Source organism: Sus scrofa, chromosome 6 (assembly GCF_054392235.1).
Source record: "Sus scrofa isolate SSC_HxYL_T2T_F1_AM1 chromosome 6, Sscrofa_HxYL_maternal_Yorkshire_Landrace_v2.0, whole genome shotgun sequence".
Classification (NCBI taxonomy): Eukaryota; Metazoa; Chordata; class Mammalia; order Artiodactyla; family Suidae; genus Sus; species Sus scrofa.
In genome coordinates, this window is record NC_139388.1 from 27,880,099 (window position 1) to 27,902,180 (window position 22,082).

The 22,082-nt window shown below is 44.9% G+C and overlaps 1 long non-coding RNA gene across 6 annotated transcripts in view; it reads right to left on the minus strand.

Moving 5' to 3' along the window:
- The window catches only part of LOC102162742 (uncharacterized), a 651,142-nt gene that overhangs the window by 13,792 nt on the left and 615,268 nt on the right, over positions 1-22,082 (minus strand). For 2 of the 6 annotated variants that reach the window (XR_014805828.1, XR_014805824.1), the window contains 2 exons: positions 13,378-13,517; positions 3,623-4,108 (listed from right to left, as the gene is read on the minus strand). This is a non-coding gene — a long non-coding RNA (uncharacterized LOC102162742). Of the gene's footprint in view, positions 1-3,622; positions 4,109-7,521; positions 8,495-8,990; positions 10,082-13,377; positions 13,518-22,082 lie in introns of those variants that run through there. The other 4 variants (XR_014805826.1, XR_014805829.1, XR_014805823.1 and 1 more) reach the window with 3 other exon arrangements.

Below are 22,082 nucleotides of genomic sequence, written 5' to 3' on the forward strand. Positions count from 1 at the left end.
ACGGAGGCCCATAGATCCAATCTAGCCTGCTGTCTCTTTTTGTAAATAAAGTTTTATCAGGCCCAGGAATTTACATATTGCCTATGGCTGTATTTTTATATACATACTTGTCTTGTCTATGGCTGTATTTATAAAACAGCCACACCTGTTTATGGACCATCTCTGCACAATAGCAGCGTGGTTGAGCAGTTGTGACAGAGAGAATATGGCCTGCAAAGCTGAAAATAGGTCCTATCTGGTCCTGTAAGAGAAAGCTTTCTGATCCCTGGGCAAGATGACCAATCCCCTGAAGTGAGACAGACTTGCACTGAGTGAGGCAGGGGACAGAGAGAGACAGGAGAAATGCCGAATTTAACATCAAACACTTCATCACACTGTGTTCTCGGGCTGGGGCCCAGCCAGCCCACTTATTTCGGAGGGGAGAGAGGTACGGTCAGTCCTTCCCTACAGCACCGTGGTGGATGAGGTCTCCCTGGTGAGGGAGAAACCGGATACACCCCTGGGAGCCATGGTGAGTCCATCTTGGCCTCATCACAGAGACCTAAAGAACCGGCAGAAGCCATCATGTATGCAGGGCAATGTGAGCCTATTTATTGTGGTCAAGGTGTTCTAGGAAACCCATCTGGCCCTGGCTGTGTCCAGAGGCATGGCCAGCCTCTCCTCAGAGGCCCAGTTCATCCTGACATTCAGCCACCAAGCAAAGATTGAGAGGCTAGCTTTAAAAACTCCCTTGGGGTGGAGTTCCCATTGTGGCGCAGTCTAACAAACCGGACTAGAACCCATGAGGATATGGGTTCGATCCCTGGCCTCACTCAGAGAGCTAAGGATCTGGCATTGTCACCAGCTGCAGCATAGGTCACAGATGTGGCTTGGAACCAGCATTGCTGAGGCTGTGGTGTAGGCTGGCAGCTATAGCTCTAATTCGACTCTTAGCCTGGGAATTTCCATATGCCATGGATATGGCCCTAAAAGGACAAAAAACAAACAAACAAACAAACAAACAAAAAAACACCCTTGGGATGATTTAGCATTTGTTCAAGAAACATATGTTCTATGGTCCTGCAGACTCTCCAAGCCAGGATGCTCTGATCCTTCACAGGAGTCACACATTCTCCCAGCCACGGTTCTGACCCAGTGACTCCAGCCTCTGCTCAAACACTTCTGGTGATGGGGAGCCTATACCACACACACGATCTAGTGTAAACACTCTACTTGCAAGGAAGACACCCATGGACCCGAGGTCACATCTGCTTCCCCAGGGCACCCACCCACTCTCTGAGTGAGGTGTTCCAGAGCCAGAGGGACTGTCTCACCTGAGTCACCATCAGATAACTTCAAACCTCTCCTCAGAGCTGATCTTGCCTGGAATCGCTACTTGACCCCTTGGAGCCTCCACTGCCCCACATGTGAACTAGGAAGGAGCTAACTGAGCATGCACAATGTCAGAGAGAGTCGAGCTGGTGGTGCTTGTCAAGCTTGTCCCTGTATCTCATAGATGCTCATGCCAACTGTCTATGGGGTGGAAATCAGTTGTTCTCATTCTGCAAATGAGGAAACTGATGCTCAGAAGGTGAGAGACTCAGCTGGGGAGGGTTTCAGATCCAAGCACGCCTGACACAGAGTCCATGCTCTATGGGTCTTGTCACCCCTCTGGGAAGTAGGGGGCTGATGTGGAGACAAGGAAACCCTCAGGCCTCCCAATTTCAGATTCAAGGATTCCAAAATAGGCCCCTGAAGGTTTGAAATAAATCAGGTCAATCAAAACCTCTTAGTTTAGAAAAATGAAATGTTTTAGCAACTCCTCCAACAGGAAATCTGATTTCCGTCCTTGTTACCACTTTATCATTTCTTTCCAGCTGCTACCAAGATCACAGCTTCAGAGATGGTTAAATGTTTGTCACATTTAATATCATCGTCCCCATTTTTCACATATGGGAAGCTGACTGATGCTTGTTAGAACACGGGGATTAAAATCTGGCTGCTTGTCCAACTGTGTGCAGGGCTGGCGTCCACACTGCTGCCCAGACAATTGTTGCTGGGGTGGCATAGGACGGGGTCTTCCACGATACTCAGGAGCGAGGCTGAGCTGCCAGAGACAAGGGCTCTCAGGGTGTCATGTCCTTCTCTGCACCCATGACCCTAAGGTCCCCCCTTGTGTCTAGTTCTGCCCTCCACCCCTGCCTCTTCCAAGATATCCATCTCTCTCGCCTGCATCACTTCACTCCTGTCCTCCACACCCAGGTCTGTGGCTCCCTCTGCAAACTTTTCACCACGTTCCCCACATAGTCACCAGAGCAATCGTTCTCGACTACAAGTATGACCATGTCATGTCCCCGCCCAACATCCTCCAGTGCCTTCCTGTTGTCCCCATGACAAATCCCAGACTCCAGGACATGTCCTGATAAGGTCAGCTCTGCCCGACCTCTGCCTGTTCTGCAGCCTGGTCCACCCTCTGAGGGCTCGCTTCCAGGCACCCCACTTGGTCAGGTTCTCTCTAACCTCCACACTCTGCCCATTCTTCTTGGACCCACTCTCCAGCTCTCCCACAAGGCAGATTTGAGATACTCCAGATGCTTTGACCCATCTCCATCAGCAAGTGGCTGCTTCATCTTCTCCCCTTGAATCTGGGCAAGTGGTGTGGCTGCCTTAACCAGGTGGGCTTAGGGGAAAGAATACCTTTACAGCCTGGGGTCCCAAGCCTTAACAGACTGAAAGGTGGCAGCTGCCACCTCCTCCTTATGGCCATGCGAGAGACCTGCCTGCTGGAGAGGCTGGCTCCCAGCTGCCCACCAAGGCTCCGGACACATGAGGAAAGCCCCCTTATATCCACCAAACCAGACCAGCTCCCAGCTGAATATTGTCAGATGACCTCAATGAGTGCCACGTGGAGCAGAAGAATCATCCGAATGAGCCCCATCCAAACTCCCTGCTCACAGAATGGCGAGACTTCAACACAACAGTGGTTGTTTTAAACCACGAAGTTTGGCGGCAGCAAGTTATGCAGTAACAGATAACCCAACACTTTCTCTCCCTCCACCTGTGTGGGCTAACTGGGCTGCATCCTTGCCTCTGGATAGCCTTTGCTGATGACAGAAGTCCATTGTAGGTGCTTCTGCTCTGTGTTTGCATAGAAATCCATACCTCGCCCACCTGAATGAGCCTCATGGCTAACCTCACTCTCCCTCTGCCTTGCAAGATCCCCAGAGGGGAGGATCCTGTGTCTGTCTCCCTCAGTGTTGTACCTCTGACAGGGAGCACAGTAGTTGTTCAATAAATATTTCATGAATGAGTGATGCACAAATAAATGAAAATACCTGGGACATCTAAGAGCTTGCTGATTGGTGGTGGGAGGTACATAAGGACACTGAACCAAATTCTTAAAGCTGGTGAGCAGGATTAAATCGATTCTCCACTAAGGCTATGAAGGAATAGATGGATAATGATGTCCAGCCCAAGGGGGCTGGGTATATAGGTATTCCAACCAAAACCGGAGTTACTGTGTGACTATTAAACATCACTGAACAGCTCCATCTGTGATAAGCAGCTTCTAACAATATACTGGGATTAAACAGCTGACAACCCCTCCTCCCCACCGACACTGACCCCAGACATGTGCACTCACCTGAACACCAGCCCAAGCTTATTTCTTCATTCATTCCTTCTTGCCTTCATCTGTTCAAGAAGCATGTTTCTCTCCTATGTTTTGGAAACTTTGCTAGTTATGAGAGATTGAAAGCCAAAATCCATGAGGTCCCCAGGGCCAGGATGGATAGACTGGGGGAGCCCCTCGAAGAGACTCAGTGTTGATCAGGGAAGGCTGCTCCTCGCAGGGGACTCAGGGCGAGTTCTCGGGAAAGGGAAGTGTTACTGAGAGGAGCCAGGCAGGAGGAAGGAGCCCCAGGTTGAGAATCCCTGCATCCCTTGCTCCTGAGTCAACAAGGAACAGAGTGCTCTGCTCCTGGCTGATAATTATGAAATTAAAAGCAGCTGGGACTGGGGATGAAAAAGGCCGGTATCCTCAGCGTTGGGGCGGGAGCAGATGCTTCTTAGAAGAGAGAAATCCAACAGGCAAAGCCCAAGGCCTTCCGTGATGGAAGAAGGCTGAGACCTGTTAAAGAGGGAAAAAAATGAAAAGCTCGAGGCAAAACCTAGAGTTAAAACTTAATTAAGAAAGCAGGCATTTTAGGTTCACAAAATAAGCAAACGGAATCTCCTTGCCCCCTCCTGATCATCACCGAATAATTGCTCTTAAGCAGTGGTTAGCTCTGCTTGGACAATGCTTAAATACGTATTGATAAAAATGATGGGGATACAAGTGAATGGAGAAGACGCTCCCCAACACCTTGGTTCCTAGTTTGACCTTGGCTGTGCCTGACCAGGGCAGGCCACGTTCACCTGTGGGTCCTCTGCTTCCCTCTCCGCCCATTAGGCCAGGGCGTGAGTATGAGTCAAACGGATCCCGGATCTCCTCGTCCTGGAAGTGTGTGACCTTCTCTGATGTTTTTTGGCACAAATTCACTTTGAGTCTAGCCCACTGGGGTCCCCATTTTACCTCCATCACTCACTACTTGTATAATCTTGGGCACAGCAGGTTAACACAATGAATTGCGTTTTTCTCACCTTCAGATTGGACCACCCACAGTGTATGGAAGTTCCCAGGCTAGAGGTGGCATCAGGGCTGCAGCTACTGGCCTACACCACAGCCACAGCAACCCACTGAACAAGGCCAGGGATTGAACCTGCAGCCTCATGGATACTAGTTGGGTTCTTAACCCACTGAGCCACAATGGGAACTTCCAGACTAGAGTTTGCAATGTCGACTGCCTACCTCTGTGATGATTAGGGAGACCAAGGTCCAAAGCGCCAGCACACAGGGACGTCATTCTTTTTTTTCTCCGCAGGAGAGGTGCCCGTGTCTCCCACGGGGGTGCTGCCCCAGCCAGACACTGTCAACAACTCAAGAAGGCAGGGTGGTGCAGTCCCAGAAATGATGCTGGTGGGATCACCAGGGATCTGTATGTGCTGTCCCGCTGTGGGGAACACGCTCCTCCCCCCTAATTCCTCCTGCTCAAAAATCCCTCCTTACTCTTCAGGCTAAGGCTTGGGAGCCCCTTCTTCCTGGTGCTGCCCCAGAGCCCAGGTCCTTTAAGATGTATCTCAATTACCTGCCTCAGAGTTCCCGTCATGTCTCATTGGTAACCAACCAGACTAGTATCCATGAAGATGTGGGTTCAATCCCTGGCCCTACTCAGTGGGTTAAAGATCCAGCTGTGGTGTAGGTTGTAAGCATGGCTCGGATTGGGTGTTTCTGTAGCCATGGCCTAGGCTGGCAGCTGCATCTCTGATTCAACCCATAGCCTGGGAATTGCATATGCTACTGGTGTGACCCTAAAAAAAAAAAAAAAAAAACACCACCAAAAAACCTGCTTCTTTGTCTCCCCATGTTCTGTTCCCCTTTACTCTCAGGACTGAAAGCTCTGTGAGGGCGGGGGGACCATACACATGTTTCCTTCACTGCTGAGTTTCCCAGATGTCGCCTGGCACTCTGTAGCCCCTCCATGACTATCATCTAAATCAACTTTTTGAGTCATTCCAACCCTACTCCTGTACTACCACCTGCTAAAGGTGTAAACTTCAGGAAAACAAAACACATCGTTCTAGTTCTAGTTGCACCTGTGAAAAGAGCTCAGGCATCACTAGCATATGGACTCACCGCAAGATACCATCAAGACACTGTCAGTTGTAGGATACCTGTTTTCTTATATATGACTAAGACAGGATGCTTCCACAAAACTTTGTCCTGCTGGTTTTAATCTCTCGAAATTTTAATTTTATAATTAATTTAAAATCTGAGACTTAATTGGTGTAGATTTTATCCCATGTCACTCTTGTACATATAAAAAGGAGAAATGATAAATGAATCAAATGGTTTGAAGGAGTCTTAAATCTTCTTCACATTAAGAGACAATTTGCAATTCAAAACCATCAGGTAACTTTGCAAATAGCATGGCCCTCCATGTCATCAAGATTATTGGTGAGAAAGCATTTTTTATAAGAATCCCTTAAAGAACCAAAAAGTCATGTTTGCTGAGTGTTTAGTCTGGCTTTTCAGTGATGCAGTGCTTGTCTGCTATTAAGTTCTGCTCCCAGAATATTGCTAAATACTCTGGTTTGCCAACTCTTTCACCCTTTTACCACAATCATTTGATTCCTGGGGTCTAAAAGAATGCTTAGCTTCTAGGATTTTCTTCCAAGCTATTGAGACCCATTCTGTGAGTTTTGATGCTGGTACAAGTACAGACAACGACAAGGGCATCTCAATGCTGCATGACCAACAGCAATTATAAGATGACATCAGTAATAAGACAGCCTGACTTCAAGATACTAATAAATGAAAAAATATGCATCTTGATATTGATGAATTACAGTACTTGTAGGGGTTATTCTTAGAATGAAAACGTGATTTTTTTTTTTTTTTTTTGGTAAAAACCTCTAGCATAGGGGCTTGTACATGATGAGAACTAACATCATCTTTCTTTTCTTCCCTCCTCCCTCCCTTCCTTCCTTTTGTGCCATCCTGGAGATGTTACCACTGACTCTAATAAGTCTCCTGACTATGATGACTGGTTGATGGAAGGGAAAGGAGGTTTCAATACATAGAACGAACATCCTCCGTTAAGAAACAGGAAAAAGATAAGAGACAATATAGGGCACTGGGCTTCTAAACTTACATCTAAAAGTTCCCATTGTGGTTCAGCAGGTTAAGAACCGACTAGTATCTATGAGGATGCGGGTTTGATCCCTGGCCTCGCTCAGTGGGTTAAGGATCTGGTATTGCTGTGGCTATGGGTAGGTTGCAGACGCAACTTGGATCCCATGTTGCTATGGCTGTGGTGTAGGCCAGCAGCTACAGCTCTGATTCAATCCCTAGCCCGGGAACTTCCATATGCCACAAGTGGGGCTGTAAAAGAAAAGAAAAATAAAATAAATGTAAATCTACAGTGACCATATAATTTCTCATCCAAACCAGGACACTTTGGAGAGCAAAAAAAGGTCACTTTCGACAGTTTCACTGGGCCCATCGTCAAACTCTGGGACTGACCCAGAAGAGCCTGAATGTATGACAACCTGCCATATCCCGCCTTCCACCCAGAAAGCCAGGCTGAAATCGGATGCAAAATTCTCTCTGCTCAGACATGGAGTGCCTGGGTCCAAAACTAGGAAGCCCATGAGAGAACTTGTGGCCATGCAGGTACTTTTGGCTCCCATCCCAAGAAGACTTAACAATAAACTTCAAAACTGGTTAAAATCCGAAGCTGCTGTGTTGTGGGAGAGAACCCTCCTTCCCCAGCTGTTATTTATGGTACAGAGAAAAGGAACCACATCAGTGATGGATCTGCTTTTATCAGATAAAAACAGGAGGAACAGTGAAAGATCCTGGTGAGATATGGTGTAGAATTTCAGGAGGACACTTTAGAAATCTGTATTAGAAAAAATGAATTTTTCACTGGCTAAAATGTATCCATTTACAGTCAGAACATCCATATATTTATGAGTGTTTTTAGCTCTCAAAATAGTAACTCAGGGACAGAATAACAAACAGTCTCTTAATAGCCCTAATTTATCAGACTCAGCAGTTTAAAAAAAATAAATAACAAGAAATAAGAAAGAGAGAGAGAGAGATGAAGAAAGAGAGAGACAGAGAGAGAAAGGAATCTAAAACCCTGGAAGTGACACTTTGCAAAAGGTTACTCCGTGTCTGTCTTCTTCTTAGGAAAAATGAAACTTAGAGAAAGCTTAGCTCAAAGAAAGCCAAGAGTGGCTTTAAAAGCACCCAGAGTTGGGTGCTGATGAGGGCGATGAAGGTGGGGATGAAGAAAGTAACTTGGCCATGTTACTCTCTCTCCCTTTTATGAATTAAGACCTGTGCTTTCATATCGTTGAACGTATCTTTTCGAGACCTCCAATTCTCAATCTCCTAATCATTTTCTTCCTTCTCCTTTTTCCTTGTCTCATGTTTTCTGCAACCAGTTTATCCCTGCAACATCGCCGTGATCATCACCTCCCTCTGGGATGCCAAGAGACACAGAAGTTGGAGACAGAACTGGGTTCAAATCTCATGCCTGATGCTTTGTGCCGTGTGACCTGTGGCAAGTTGCTAGACCTCTCTGAGTCTTGGTTTACCTCTCCATGAAAGAGGATTATTGCAAAACCACCAATCCCTGCATTGCACAACAGTCCTTCATCTCTAGAAACATCTTCTTCATCCAGGGCTGAGTGCTTTTCCCTATAGTTTTCCTCATAGATGAAAAACATGGCTCACGGGGGAGTTCCCTTTGTGGCGAAGTGGTTAGCGAACCTGATTAGGAACCATGAGGATGCGGGTTCAATCTCTGGCCTTGCTCAGTGGGTTAAGGATCAGGTGTTGCCTGTGAGCTAGCAGCTATAGCTCAGCTTTGACCCCTAGCCTGAGTGGAATGCCACAGGTGTAGCCCTAAAAAAGAAAAATAATAAACAAATAAGTAAATAAATAAGAACATGGCTCACAGTGCTCAACTCATTATGATTTCAGTCTAGGGGAAAACATTTTTGCAACCTAAGTACTAGTTCCCTTAATATATTAGAATTCTAGGATATTAATAAGAAAAGCATAACAAGCAAAATCAGCATAATCATAATGGGGTAATAGGAAAAAGAGATGAGCAGGAAATTGGCAAAAGAAGAAATAAAAAATGACCAACCAAAATGAATATTTAAAAAGAGAAAAATCATCCAAACTGGTAATTAAAGGAATAGAAATTAAACCAATGCCTGTGAACTTTGAAAAGTTCAAAAAGCATAATACTACATGATGAAGATTGTTATTCATGGAGCTGTGAAACTGCTAAAACTTTTCTGGATGGCAGTTTCAAATATCTATCCAAAGTCTTAAATATCTGGAAACCCTTTGACTCTAAAATTTCACTGAAGAAATTGATCTCAAGGACAGCTTTTTTTTTTTTTAAGTGCACAAAGTTTTATGTAAAATGATGTTTATCATATTAAATTACAGAAAATGTGACAACATTCTAAATGTCCAACAACAAAAGATGGGTAACGTAACATAAAATGCAATTCATTGTAGACCTTTAAAATTACACTTTTGAGAAAATTTAATAACAGGTAAATGTGCATAAAACCATTACTAGAAGCAAACACACTGTTGTGATTGCTGGGTGGTAGGATTATGCTTGTTCCCTTTTCTTTGTGTTTTTCTATATTTTGCATTTTTCATTTCAAAGGAAGAAAGGAGAAAAGAACAGAAGCGGGAAGGAGCAAACAGTGGACGGGGCAAGAGACAGCTTCGTTTCTACCGCGATCTCTACCGGACGCCAGTGCGAATATTAGAACCAGTCAGGAAGGAGGAGGGGGAACTGGGTGGCCAACTTGCCACTGACACACCATGTGAGATTTTGCTCGCCGCACCATGATTCTCTTCCTTGTCAGATGAGGACAGAAGTTGCCAGCCCAGCTGACGCACTGGGCTGCTGTGCTGATCAAAAGGGATGCCATGTGTGAAAGCACTCGTAAAGCCGCCAAGTGCTCTACAGGTCCTGGGAAGTGTAATTATCGCCTTCGTTAGTGCGCTCGTTCTCTTTTGCTCCATTATCCTTCGCTGGAGAGCTGCTCGTCAGGCAATGAAGTGCACTCAGGACTTCCACGTACGCAAAGTGAAGTGCATGGGGCTGCCCAGACCGATGTCAACGGATCTGGCATTGCAACATATCCAAGCAGGCACCAAGGACCTCTGTGGCTGCGGCTGGAGCGGACCGAAGAGAACCAACTTGGCACTGGGAGACCGAGGTTGGCCTTGAACCTGCCTCTTGTAAGCTGTGTGGATCAGACAAATGCCCCGCCTGCCTGAGTCCCATTCACTCATCCACACAGTGGGGATGGTCACATGAGTCCTAACTCTATCTCAGGATGGTTCAGGAGGACGATGAGTGTGCTTCTCGATGCCCACCAGCCCTTGTGCATGGACTCAGCACGGTGCAATCTTGGCCATTTATATAAAATACAAGCCCTGCGGGATGTGGTTTCCCTGGAAGTTGACAAGCAACATGTGAAATAGAAGCTGTATGAGCGAATTTTTCAGAATCACTGGATTTTAAACATTAGCAAGTATGATTATCCCAAAACAAGTTTTTTAAAGGCTTCCATATGCTCTTGTATGTGTCGATCTCCAAGAGCAGGTTCAATTCCTCAAAGACCTTGGACTACAGAACCTTGTTTTTATGCAGCAGCTGTTTCACATTCCTTGATACAAACCCAGTAAATCTTAAAATAAAATTAAGCAGGGGCCTGAGTTCCCATCCTGCTTCTCCAACAATGACTTGCTCTCCTGAGTGTTTTTATCCTGAGCAAAACCATCCAGTTTCCTTAAAAGGAAATATCACTCTGACCCATTTAGGCATCAGCCTTAACCAAAGCCATATTATTTGTTTCCTTTTTTTTTTTTTTGTCTTCTGAGGGCTGCACCTGTGGCCTATGGAGGTTCCCAGGCTAGAGGTCAAGTCGGAGCTACAGCCATTGGCCTATGCAACAGCCACAGCCACGCCACACCTGAGCCGCATCTGCGACCTACACCACAGCTCACAGCAACACTGGATCCTTAACCCATTGAGGGAGGCCAGGGATCGAACCTGCAACCTCATGGTATGGTTCCCAGTCAGATTTGTTTCCACTGCGCCACAACAGGAACTCCCGATATTGTGTGTTTCCTAATGTTACCTTTCCTCAAATCTCATTTTTGTTAACTGGCGCTGAGTAAGCAGCCTTTCTGATCCCCTGAAAAACCCTGCATTTTCCTTTTCTCCTTTTGTTCATTAAAAGAAAAATATTAAAAAAGTGTTTCTTGTTAAAGATTGTCCTGTGCTGCAAAAGGCACCAGATACAAGGATTGTTTTAGTTGAGGACACAGGCAGCCGAAAAGCTTGACTAATTACGTTACTAATTACTTGAAGCATCTTCCATTTGACAATATAATTATGTCAGAGTGAGATGAGATGTCTCAATTACTGAGGAAAAGGAAAAAAGCCCCTTCCCGCCATTCTTCTGCTTTCCTTTATTTAGGAGAAATTTTTTCTCAACTCAGAAGTTATTTACCAAACAATGAAGCCCTGTCCCCTCTCTTAAGTCATAACAGGCCTCCAACAGCAGGAGTTCCATAAATCAATGAGGTTTGCTCAAAGGAAACAGACCTTTCAGGGACTATCCACCCAATCTATTATCCTTGGTTAAGGTTCAATTCTCAGTAGGATGTGACCTCCAGGAGAAACTGTAACAATGTTCCAGAAAGATAAAAAAATATGAAGGCAAATAATAATTCTTTCCTGTGGCCAGGTTCTGAACACACCAGATTTGAAGTGGACATCGGTTCTGAGATGCCTCTGGTTAAAAAAGTAGATGCAAGCCAGGTGCAGGGTGAAAGAGATGGGCAAAAGCGAGCGGGATGGGCAAATGTTAATGGAGTCCTTGTACTGAGCAACTTGTCCAGCTGATGGAGAAGTGGCCCTGACTGTTTCTCTCATCCTCCTGGAACCACAGTTTCTTAAATGGTAAAATAGCTGTGTGGGTGAGCTACATCAGCATCATCTGGGGGTGTGTTAGAACTGGAGACTCTCCCCAGACCTACTGTATTTCAGAAAGCTCTCCCAGGTAAGTCATGTCCACAGTGAAGTTTGAGCAGCCCTAGAATAGACTACACTTCTGACATACTTCCTTTCACCCTTGCTCATAAGACAATCTCAAATGAACACTTTCCCCCAGGCCCTTGCTTTCATATATTTCTAAGAAGACTGCCAGACCAAGTCACTGGCAGGTATGGAAAACACTTTTCATATCTGACTGGTATTTCCTATCTGGAGTGCTGTTTGGATAATAGATAATTAGGCAGCATCAAAGCCCAGCAGGAAAGAACTCTGTGATCAATTAGTGATGTCTGCCATAGGCACAGGCCAGGAATGACAGGTGTGATCAATTACATCTAAAAAGATTTATTTCTTAAGAGAGAACTTGGAGGCAGGGGTGGATTATGGGCATAGGCCCTGGGAACTAACTGACCTGGATTCCTGGGTTCCATTCTTGGTTTTGGACCTTAGCTGAAGGTGTTGCACTCAGACTACAAAAGGACCTTATTGTCCTGATGATCTTTAACCTCTCTCTCTCTGATCATGTGCACATACAGTCATCATACATGCTCACATTCTCATGAAAGATTTTACTTCTGTGTCACAACTCTGGCTTCTCTAAGCCAGAACCCTCCTCTTAAATAACAGTGTGGTCATACTTGCAGAGGTAGGCAGGAGGAGGGGGAGGATGAGGGATGTGGAGGGGGGAGGCTGCCAAGCATGCTGGCCTGAAACAGAGCCCAGCCAGGCACCTTTCCTAGGCATCTGTTTCCAGTGAAGCTAAGGAAATTACTGGAGCTCCCTTCATGGCTCAGCAGTTAACAAACCTAACTAGGATCCCTGAGGATGCAGGTTCAATCCCTAGCCTTGCTTGGTGGGTTAAAGATCCGGCATTGCTGTGAGCTATGGTGTAGGTCGAAGATATGTCTTAGATACCACATTGCTGTGGCCGTGGTGTAGGCTGGCAGTTGTAGCTCTGATTTGACCCCTAGCCTGGGAACTTCATATGCCACAGAAGTGGCTCTAAAAAAGCAAAAAAAAAAAAAAAAAGGGAAATTCCTGACCACACTCTTGCCTTCTCTCAGGGTTTCCCTGCTCTGTGGGCTCTGTGCCAAGCCAAAATTCCCCATGGGTTCTCAGGAAGCAGACAAGGCGTGGCACCCTGACTCCCCTGGCAGTGGTGAGCTGCCAGTTTTGATCCCAGAGGCTGCCTAAAGGTGCCCATGAGGAAAATTCACCTCACCTTCAGAGGTGTTCGAGGTCTGGTGAGGCAGACCTCTCCACGTGGCTGTGTATTAGGAGGGTCCTAAATTGAACCCTCAGTAATGCAACTTTTTTCAAGATACCTGCCCACATGTGTGCAGAAACTACCTGCTGCTATTCAATGCTATAAAACAGAAGATGAACATGCACCCCAAAAATCCTAAGTGAAAGGCAGTTGGTTCTCAACTGGGGATGATTTTGCCCCTCTGGAGGCATCTGGCAATATCTGGGGACATGCAAGATTGTTGCAAGCAGAGGGGGCAGTGTCACTGGCCAAGGATACTGCTAAACTACCTATCATGCACAGGAGGCCCCGCACAGCAAAGAATTAACCAGACCACGATGTCAATAGGTTGAAAAATCTTGGTGTAAGAAAAATGGGATGACCAAGACCATTCCACGGATTTATAGATTGGAAAACTGCAGCCCACAAAGGAATACAGACCTGCATCAGGTGGCACAATGCTAGTAGTAAGGCGAAACCAGGCGCTCTGGCCCCATTATCTACTTAGTTGCATAATCAGGGAAGATGGATGAACATCACTGGTCCTGAGGATAGGAGCCACCCAGGCTTGCAGCAAGAAGCTGAAGAGAAAGAATGGAACATTGAAACAAGAGGCTTAAAAAAATAAATAAATAAATACAAATAAAAATTAAAAAAAAAAAAGGAGTTCCTGTTGTGGCTCAGGGGTTAATGAATCCGACTAGGAACCATGAGGTTGAGAGTTCGATCCCTGGCCTTGCTCAGTGGGTTGGGGATCCGGTGTTGCTGTGAACTGTGCTGTAGGTCACAGACACAGCTCGGATCCCACATTGCTGTGGCTCTGGCATAGGCCGGCAGCTACAGCTTCAATTAGACCTCTAGCCTAGGAACCTCTATATGCCATGGGAGGGGCCCCAGAAAAGGCAAAAAGACAAAAAAATAAATTAATTAAATTAAATTAAATTTAAAAAAAGAGGCTTTATGATACCACCCCCATGCCCAACAACCAAACACACCTCAGTGGCTCTCTAGGACAATTCATGTTAATTGCTAATTAGAGTGAAAAGAGGAAATGAAGGGAGGGAGCTGCGGAGACTCCATCCCACCTATACACACTATGGGCCACAAAGAAACCCAAACGACAGGTCATTTTTGCTGTTGGTGGTGGTGTTATTTGCAGTTTTTCCTCTAGAAAGTGGTTCCTAGGATGCTGTTGTGAGATCCATCCAAGTGTAACACTGGCTAGTCTCTGGGAATAGTACCATCACAATTCTGTACCTCTACTTTACAACCTCCATCCTAAATCAGAAAAGTGGTGAGCTGGCCCACACCCATGATGCTGACTCAGGTTTGAAGTCAGAAGTTCTGGGTCAGAGCAAGTAATTCTCTACCACCTTGCTTCAAAGTTATTCTAATTACCCACCTGTTGTGACATCAGGGCCTTCAGAAGTAGATGAAGCAGATGGAAGCACTGGGACATAAGCCTCTGTTCCCTGATGTCCATTTGGTTAAGACTGTCCATATTCAGTGCATCCAACCCAACCAACTACCCCAGGTCATCCAAGGAGATCTTCTTATCACAACTACCCTCAGTCTTACATACACAGAGGTATATGAAATGTCCATTTCCAAATGGCCCAAAGTGATGGTAAAGGCAGGGCTCATTCTGAAGGGACTTTATGAAGACTGTGGCCTCAAAATCTCTCTTATGGCTCTGCCAACTGGCCCTTGCCATTGTCATTCCTGCAACCTATCCAGAAGCCAATCCCATTTTTAAAAATCAACATTTTGTTTTGGTTTTAAAGCAATCCACATACACTGGAAAATACATATACAAAGAAAATAAATGTCACTTGAAATAGCCCCAGCAAGAAATGACCACTGTTAAGTAGCAGTGCATATCCTTCTACTTTTTTTTCAATATGTAAGTGTATCTGCATCTATATCCACTACTACATGGCATACACAAATGCAAATACATAAGTATTTGAATTTAGTCTCATTGCCTATAGAGTTTCATCACCTACTGTTTCATCAAACTATATGTCATGTTTCTTCCCCTGCCATTAAGTTCTTTTCTATACCATCACCGCATGACATTCCATCATCTCAGTCTACCCTAATTCAGTGAATTCTTACCTTACCTTACAATTAGATGATGTTTTAATTCTTTTAGTACTGTAAATAACACTGTAATAAACATACTTGCAATATATTTCTGAGTGCATCTATAGCTTCCTAGGGTGAATTCCTTAAAGAGAAACTGCTGGGACAAAGTCCATCTACCATTTTTATGACTTTTGAGGTATACCTTCAAACTGACAGATCAAACTTTTGAAAAGTATTAGAAACCCCTGCTTCCAACATGTAGGTGTATAAAGCCCCACAGTGGAAAATTTAGTGGAATGACTCTAGTCAGTTCTATACCAATAGTCAAGTTCTATACCTGCAATTCAGTACTTTACCACTAGTGGCCGCTCTCTGGCTTTGGAGGATGAGGGCAAGCCTTAAGAGATCCAATACTATAAATCCACCAGTATTATAGCTTGTACAATTCACAGCTCTGTTTCTCCCATCACATTTGATATCCTCAAGAAAAGGGGCCACATATATTTAATCTCAGAAAAACCTAAAGATAAGCAAAGTGTCTGCCACAGAGTATGCATTTATTTTATGAGTTGTAAGCTACCTTTGGCATCTAAACAAAAGCCTTGATAAAATGTACATAGTCAGGGTGCCACAAAGGCCCCAGTGAGATTTTGCTTAATCAAAAAGGTGACACCATCTCTAGTGTGAATCTTAGTGTCAGTCCAGGAATAAGTGCTTTTTTCCCATTCTCCCAGAGAGAGGAATATGGTTAAATGAAGATATTCTTAGGTGAAGATGATAATTTAAAATATGAAAAAAGAAAATAAAAAGAAGGTGGTTTGTGGTATTTTAGGGTAACCAGCCAAAGGATGACATTTCTTTCCTGGTTTTCAGTGCCTATTTCTGGGAGCAGATTAGGTTGCAAATGGAAATAAGAGTGTGTATCATTCCAGGTCCTAGAAAACAGACGGTGAGAGGCAAGTTGGTTCATTTCAAAAACAGAGGGTCTGACTTTGAACTGCTGGATGGTGAATGAACCATCCTTCCCTGCAATGTCTGGCTAAGGCTTCTGTCTACACCAAGTGCCAAGGACATTTAAATGTGCGATATTTGATTTGCTGAGTGCAAAGCTCAGTTGGGGCCTGGAAAATCCATCTGTACTCTCAAAGCTTTTCAAAGGGAAACAGGTTATTAACATTTATGCAGAGGCTTTAACATCATGGATCAGACACCAGGAGTGTAAGAACTCATCCAGTCAATGGGATGGATTCCATGATAAACTCTCAGAAGAGTAGAGAGGATGGCAAATTTTGGCCAGGCCTGGAAGGCACATTAGGTTCATACTCTTTAAAATGGAGAAAGTAAGCCCCACAGCAGGAAAATGACCCATCCAAGACCACATAGCTAGTCAGAACCCTAGTTAAACAAAGACAGAAAAACTCCTGGTCTGTTAACTTTCAAGTTAACACTCTGTCACGCTTCTTAATTCTCTTCTGGTCTTTTATTCTCCTTCTGTGTCCCATTCCTTGGAAATATAAACATTGGTGATAAACTAAAGCATTCATGCCTGACTAAGCATCATTCTCTGCAGGATGAGTGACATGACAAGGGGCCTAAAAAGACAGCTGATGTTTGAGATCTGGTGGACAGTACTCCAAATGATGGAATGTCATGTGACAAGTGACAAGTGACCCCTCTTGGATCAAGGATACAAGGAATTACGGATATCTCCAAAACTTCTCCTCTCCTCCAGCCCTCAGGCAGCATCCTTATTTAGACCTTCATCCACTTTACATGTACCAGTCCTGTAGACAGCTGTCTCGGTCAAACAGAAAACAGAAACCACCCTCCATATTTAACAGGATAAACTGGAGGAATTGAACACAGGATTTTGGTTCTAGCAGCCTTGGAAGAGCTTAGAACCCAAATGAATGAAGTAAAGACAAGAATCCCAGCAGTGGGAACCTACTGCCTTCTTAGATTTCAGGGGCAGAGGAATGAGGGGACAACCCTGGAGTCCAGGATCTGGGATCATATCAGTGAACCTGAAACCATGGAAGGCCTGTTTAGCAAAGAGTTAGGGTGAGGAAGAGGGTAAGAAGGAGGGAGGGGAAAAGAGATGTGGAGGTGGAGAGGAGGGAAAAAGAGAGGAAGACAAGAAGAATGAGTATCCTGGCTTCCCTCTGAAGCTAGAAAGCAGAGACAAGGAGCAAAGTTAAAGGATGAGTCAAAATGCCAACAGATCCAAACCTAACTGTTGATTTAACTCCTAAATTACTGCATTGCCCCTCTCTCTCTCCCTCCTTTGAAGAACCTGTCCAGATTGATCTAACACACAAGTCAGATACTGCCATCCCCTGCTCTACATTACTCTTCAGTGTCTACTAAATTGGGGGAAATGACCCTCACCTCCAGCATAACATACAAGGTTCCTTTCCATCCAAATCAATTGAAGGCAGAGCAAAGCTACTCAGGTTTTCACTCTGGAAGGCAAATCTGTGAGCTTCAGGAAGGAAGTGGCCTGTTGTGAGCTGCATCAGGCTGGCATGTGAGGATGAAGGGCACCTTGAAGGGAGACCATTCCAGGTGGAATGATCCTGGGCCGAGAGGGAGAGCACACACAGTGGGGCTCTGAGAAGGCTAGCACTGGGCATCAAACCACAGTGCCCCTGGTTCCAGAACCCCTCGGTGGGAAAAGATCTGAGTTGCAGGAGTTCCCATCGCAGCTCAGCGGAAACGAGCCCAACTAGTATCCATGAGGATGCAAGTTCAGTCCCGGGCCTCGCCCGGTGGATTCGGCATCTGGCGTTACAGTGAGCTGTGGTGTGTGCCACAGATGTGGCTCAGATGCCATGTTGCTATGGCCGTGGTATAGGTCTGCAGCTGGAGCTCTGATTCAACTCCTAACCTGGGAAATTCCATATGCCCCAGGTGCGGCCATAAAAAAGAAAAAAAAAAAAAAGTCTGAGTTGAGTCTTTGAATGAGAAAGTTCTTTCTTCAACCCACTTGACTCTCCTATGTGAATGGATCAAAAACCTCTCATATTCCAGGCATGTGATAGATGTAGTTTGATCATAAAGGTGAAAGTACAACTTAGGCCAAAGAACTAGGTCCTTGAACGCCATCCCAAATAGCATGGACGTCATTCAGGAGGCAGGTGACGGAAGCCCAGCTGTTGAATGGAAAGCCACTCTCACCCAGCTGTGAAGGAGGAGCCCCCTGTGGTGTTGGCTGCTGCTCCCTGCCCAGCCGGGGCAGGCAGGGACTTCTGCCAGTCCACACCCCTGCACCGAGAGCTGTACCCCATGCTCTTCCAAGGCAGAGAAGTCAATAAATTCATTTTCTCGCAGAAAGAATTTGTCTTTGGGAAGACCCTAGGGAGTTTTTCTGCAAAGTTTAATTTCTGTTGAAGGATCCTGAGTAGACAAAAAATGTGGAAGGAGCGGGGAGCATGAGGAGGAACCAAAGGAGCTGACATCTGTTTGCTGAGAACCTGACTTCAACAGAAATGTGAGGTGTGTGATCTCATGCAGTGCTTGCCACAGCCTTCTGGGGGGATTGGGGGCGGGCAACACGGCCAGCAAGAGGACCTAGGAGGGATCAGTGAGGTCCTCTAATATAGCAAAAAACCATCAAGCGACTCTGGGTGCTGGACATCCAGCCAGGTCCTGGGGACCCAGCAGCAGATGGATGAGACATCGTCTCTTTCCCCAAAGGTTGTTGGAAAATGACACGTTGATAGGCCTTTAGAGCCCTTTTCTGGTGCATTAACTTCCATTCACATTTCTGCCCGATCACCTCTGGGAACCAAGAGATTTCACCTCTCAAGAAATTTACCAAACACTCTTAGGTGTATGATAGATATCTCTTTTCCATTGGCATTAGGTTTCCAAACCTTGGATGCATCATACAATTGACATGTGAATGTAATATAGTTGATTTTTTTCCTTAAAAATATATGTGTGTGTATATATATGTGTGTGTGTGTATACATATATGTGTGTGTATGTATATATATTCTGTTATTGAATCAATGATGTGGATCGATAGAGTCTTATATCTGAGTAAGCATGGAAAATGTTCATAATCAAGCCATTATTACCTCCCAATTGGGGGACACAACACACTGTGTTTGGGGCAGGGGGAGGTAATGGGGGATAAAATTTACATCCCTTTTCTCTGGTGATGCATTGAAGCATGACCATTTCATAAACATGATCTGAGCCACTGTCCCATGCGAGTCAATTAATGTCACTGTGAAAAACAAGCAAAAAAGGAAATCTGCTCCTTAATTTTACTTGCTATGAAAATGCAGCTCTTGGAGGAGGAAGGGTGCAGATCAGGTCAGATATGCGTCTCTGACCCACGGCTGGGTCAAGATGGGAATTTGGATGCCTATGAGGAAGTGTGAATGGCGCTCTGGGCAAAGGAACAACACAGACTGGCACAAAATGCCCTGTTTTGCTATTTGTCAAGCCACAATCCCACACAAAAACATTTCAACTTCTGCATCTGCTGAACCAAAACTCAATTCCATGTGACCTAAAAATTCCCCAAACTTCCCAGAGCCTGAAGATTAAGAAAAGTATATAGATTTTAAAAGGATGCAGAATGTATTCCAATTCCTCTCTGGAGTGGTTCTAAGTTCAGTGCTATGGAAGGAAATGCAGGTGAAAACATCTTAGGGGCATTCGTGAAAGGTTACACACAGGGCTGGAAGTGTGTTAGGACATGAGGTGGCTTCAGAGGTACCCTGGATTCATCAGAAAGTGGTCACTCAGGCCAGGAGTGTGGAGACACTGAGCTTAACAGGATCATAACAGGCTCCCTTCTCTCATCTTCTAAATGGGCTAAGAGATAATGTGATTAAAAGAATAAATCTCCTCAGCTCTGGGGATCTCCAGGGAACATTTGTTTTGATGAGATTTCAGGCCTGATTTTCAAGAAGGAGGTGCCAACTATTTGTAAAAGCTCCTAAAACAGCATGCTCTCTGGCCCTTAGGAGATTTATCTTTTATTTATACAGAGTATTTTTAAAAGCCTGTTACTGTAACAAAGAAGTAACTGAGAGGCTTCATGTAAAAGGCAACATGCACATGTTTTTAGAGGCTGCATTAAAGAAAATATGTGCATGACATTACAAAACAACCAAGGAGAAGGATGGTAGAAGGTTTCGGTCATTCACTTCAATATACGTCTAATTTGGCCAGGTCAGCATAGGGGAGGTGCATATGAACACAAGACACTGTCATCGAGGGATGAACACTTGGTCTGGAGAAGAAAACTGATTTGTAAAAATAGACACTTCAGTTGTGAGTGACACAAGGTAGGATAAAGAAACCACCACACAGAGAAAAGAAGAAATCAATTAAGGCTTCCCTGAGGAGGCATCTAGAGTAATGTATTTGTTATCAATAGATTCATGGCAAATGATTGTAAAATTTTGTGGCATAAAATTAAAAAATGAGCATTTGTTATTTCAGATAGTTTCTATGGGGCAGGGATTTGAGTACCACTTTACTGATTAATTCTGATTCAGGGATTCTGATGAAGTCATATTCACGATTGGGTGGGAGCTGCATTTCTGGGAAGGCTGACTAAGACCCAAGGATCTGCTTCTAAGGTGACTCACTTGCATGGCTGGCGGGTCGGTGCTGGGTGCTGGTGGGAGGCTCGGTTCCTGAGTTCCTTACCCTGTGGACTTCTCCACAAGGCTGCTTGAGTGTCCTCCCAACATGGCAGCCAGCTTCCCAGCGATGTCAGGAAGAGCCAACCAGCAACTGCAATGCCTTTCAGGACCCAGCCTCCTCAGAAGGTCTTCCCTAACACATCCACAACACTTACTGATGACACACACCAGCCCTAGTCAATGTGAGAGGGAACTACAGGAAGGCATGAACCCCAAGAGGGAAGGAGCATGAGGAGCCACCTTGGAGGCTGGCTACCATGACTAGTAAGGTGCCTGAGGTGGTGGCAGGTTGTTATTAGATCTTTTCTATAGCAACTGGGGTGAGAGTGATGGGGCGAATTTATTCAGTGTGTAGTAATACCAGACTTTCAAATCTCATCAGCCTTGGTTCAAATCTGGGTCTAATCATTTACCGGCCACCTGGCTTCTCTGCTGAGGGGGAGATGTTAAGAGCTGGAAAAGCCACATTAGATGCATCTTGAGCCACCCACACCCAGAAGCCCTAGATCACCTTCCTATGGACTATTATTAGAGAAATACTTCTACTGTATTTAAGATATTGTATATTAGGGCCTCTTTGTTACAAGAGTTTTACATGAACCCTAATATATCAGTTGGTACAAAAAGGTTTAGCCTCTGAATGTTCCTCGCTGTAAAGTAGGGATAGAAAAACAAATCTCACAGTTTTCTTGTGAAGAAAAATGAAATATGGCATGAAAGTATTTGTCCAGTGTCTGGCCCAGAATTCACACACTCATCTTTGTCACTTTTGTCCTGTTTGAATTTATGATCAGTGTCAACATACTGAGTGAAAGAGAAATATTCAGTGAATTCAGCAAATGTGTGTATCCACCCACCAACAGTGTATCTCCCAGGGAATTTTAAACAATTTGCTCTGGGAACTAGTGAGATTTAAATAAACAAGGCAGTGGTTTCGCAGAAAGATCTTTCGGGGACTAGTTTGGGGGCAAAATCTGCCATAAACATCTGATCCTCTTGAGTCCTTAGTTTCCAACTCTGGAAAATGAAAGTGAGAAAAGAAAGATGGAGAAGATGAAGGAGGGAGGAAGGAAGGCAGAGAGGAAAGGAGGAAACAGAGACAGGGACAAGGTCAATGTTTCTCAAATCCCAAATGTTCCAGAAAGCAACCACAGCACATAGTTCTGCTGTCTCCTGCATTACATATTCCGCTCATTTTGCTGAGGAAGAAGTTTTAGTCTATAAACAAGTTTGCAAACCACAAGATGATCTGCAAGGCACCGTCTGGGTCTGTGCATCTTTCCTAATAGTTGCAGACGCTCCACCTCCAGTGCTAACTCTTGCTTCAAATCAAAGAGCCTCCTGCTTCTTCCACTCAGAGATGTTTGTCGTTTGTCCTAAAGGAACTTA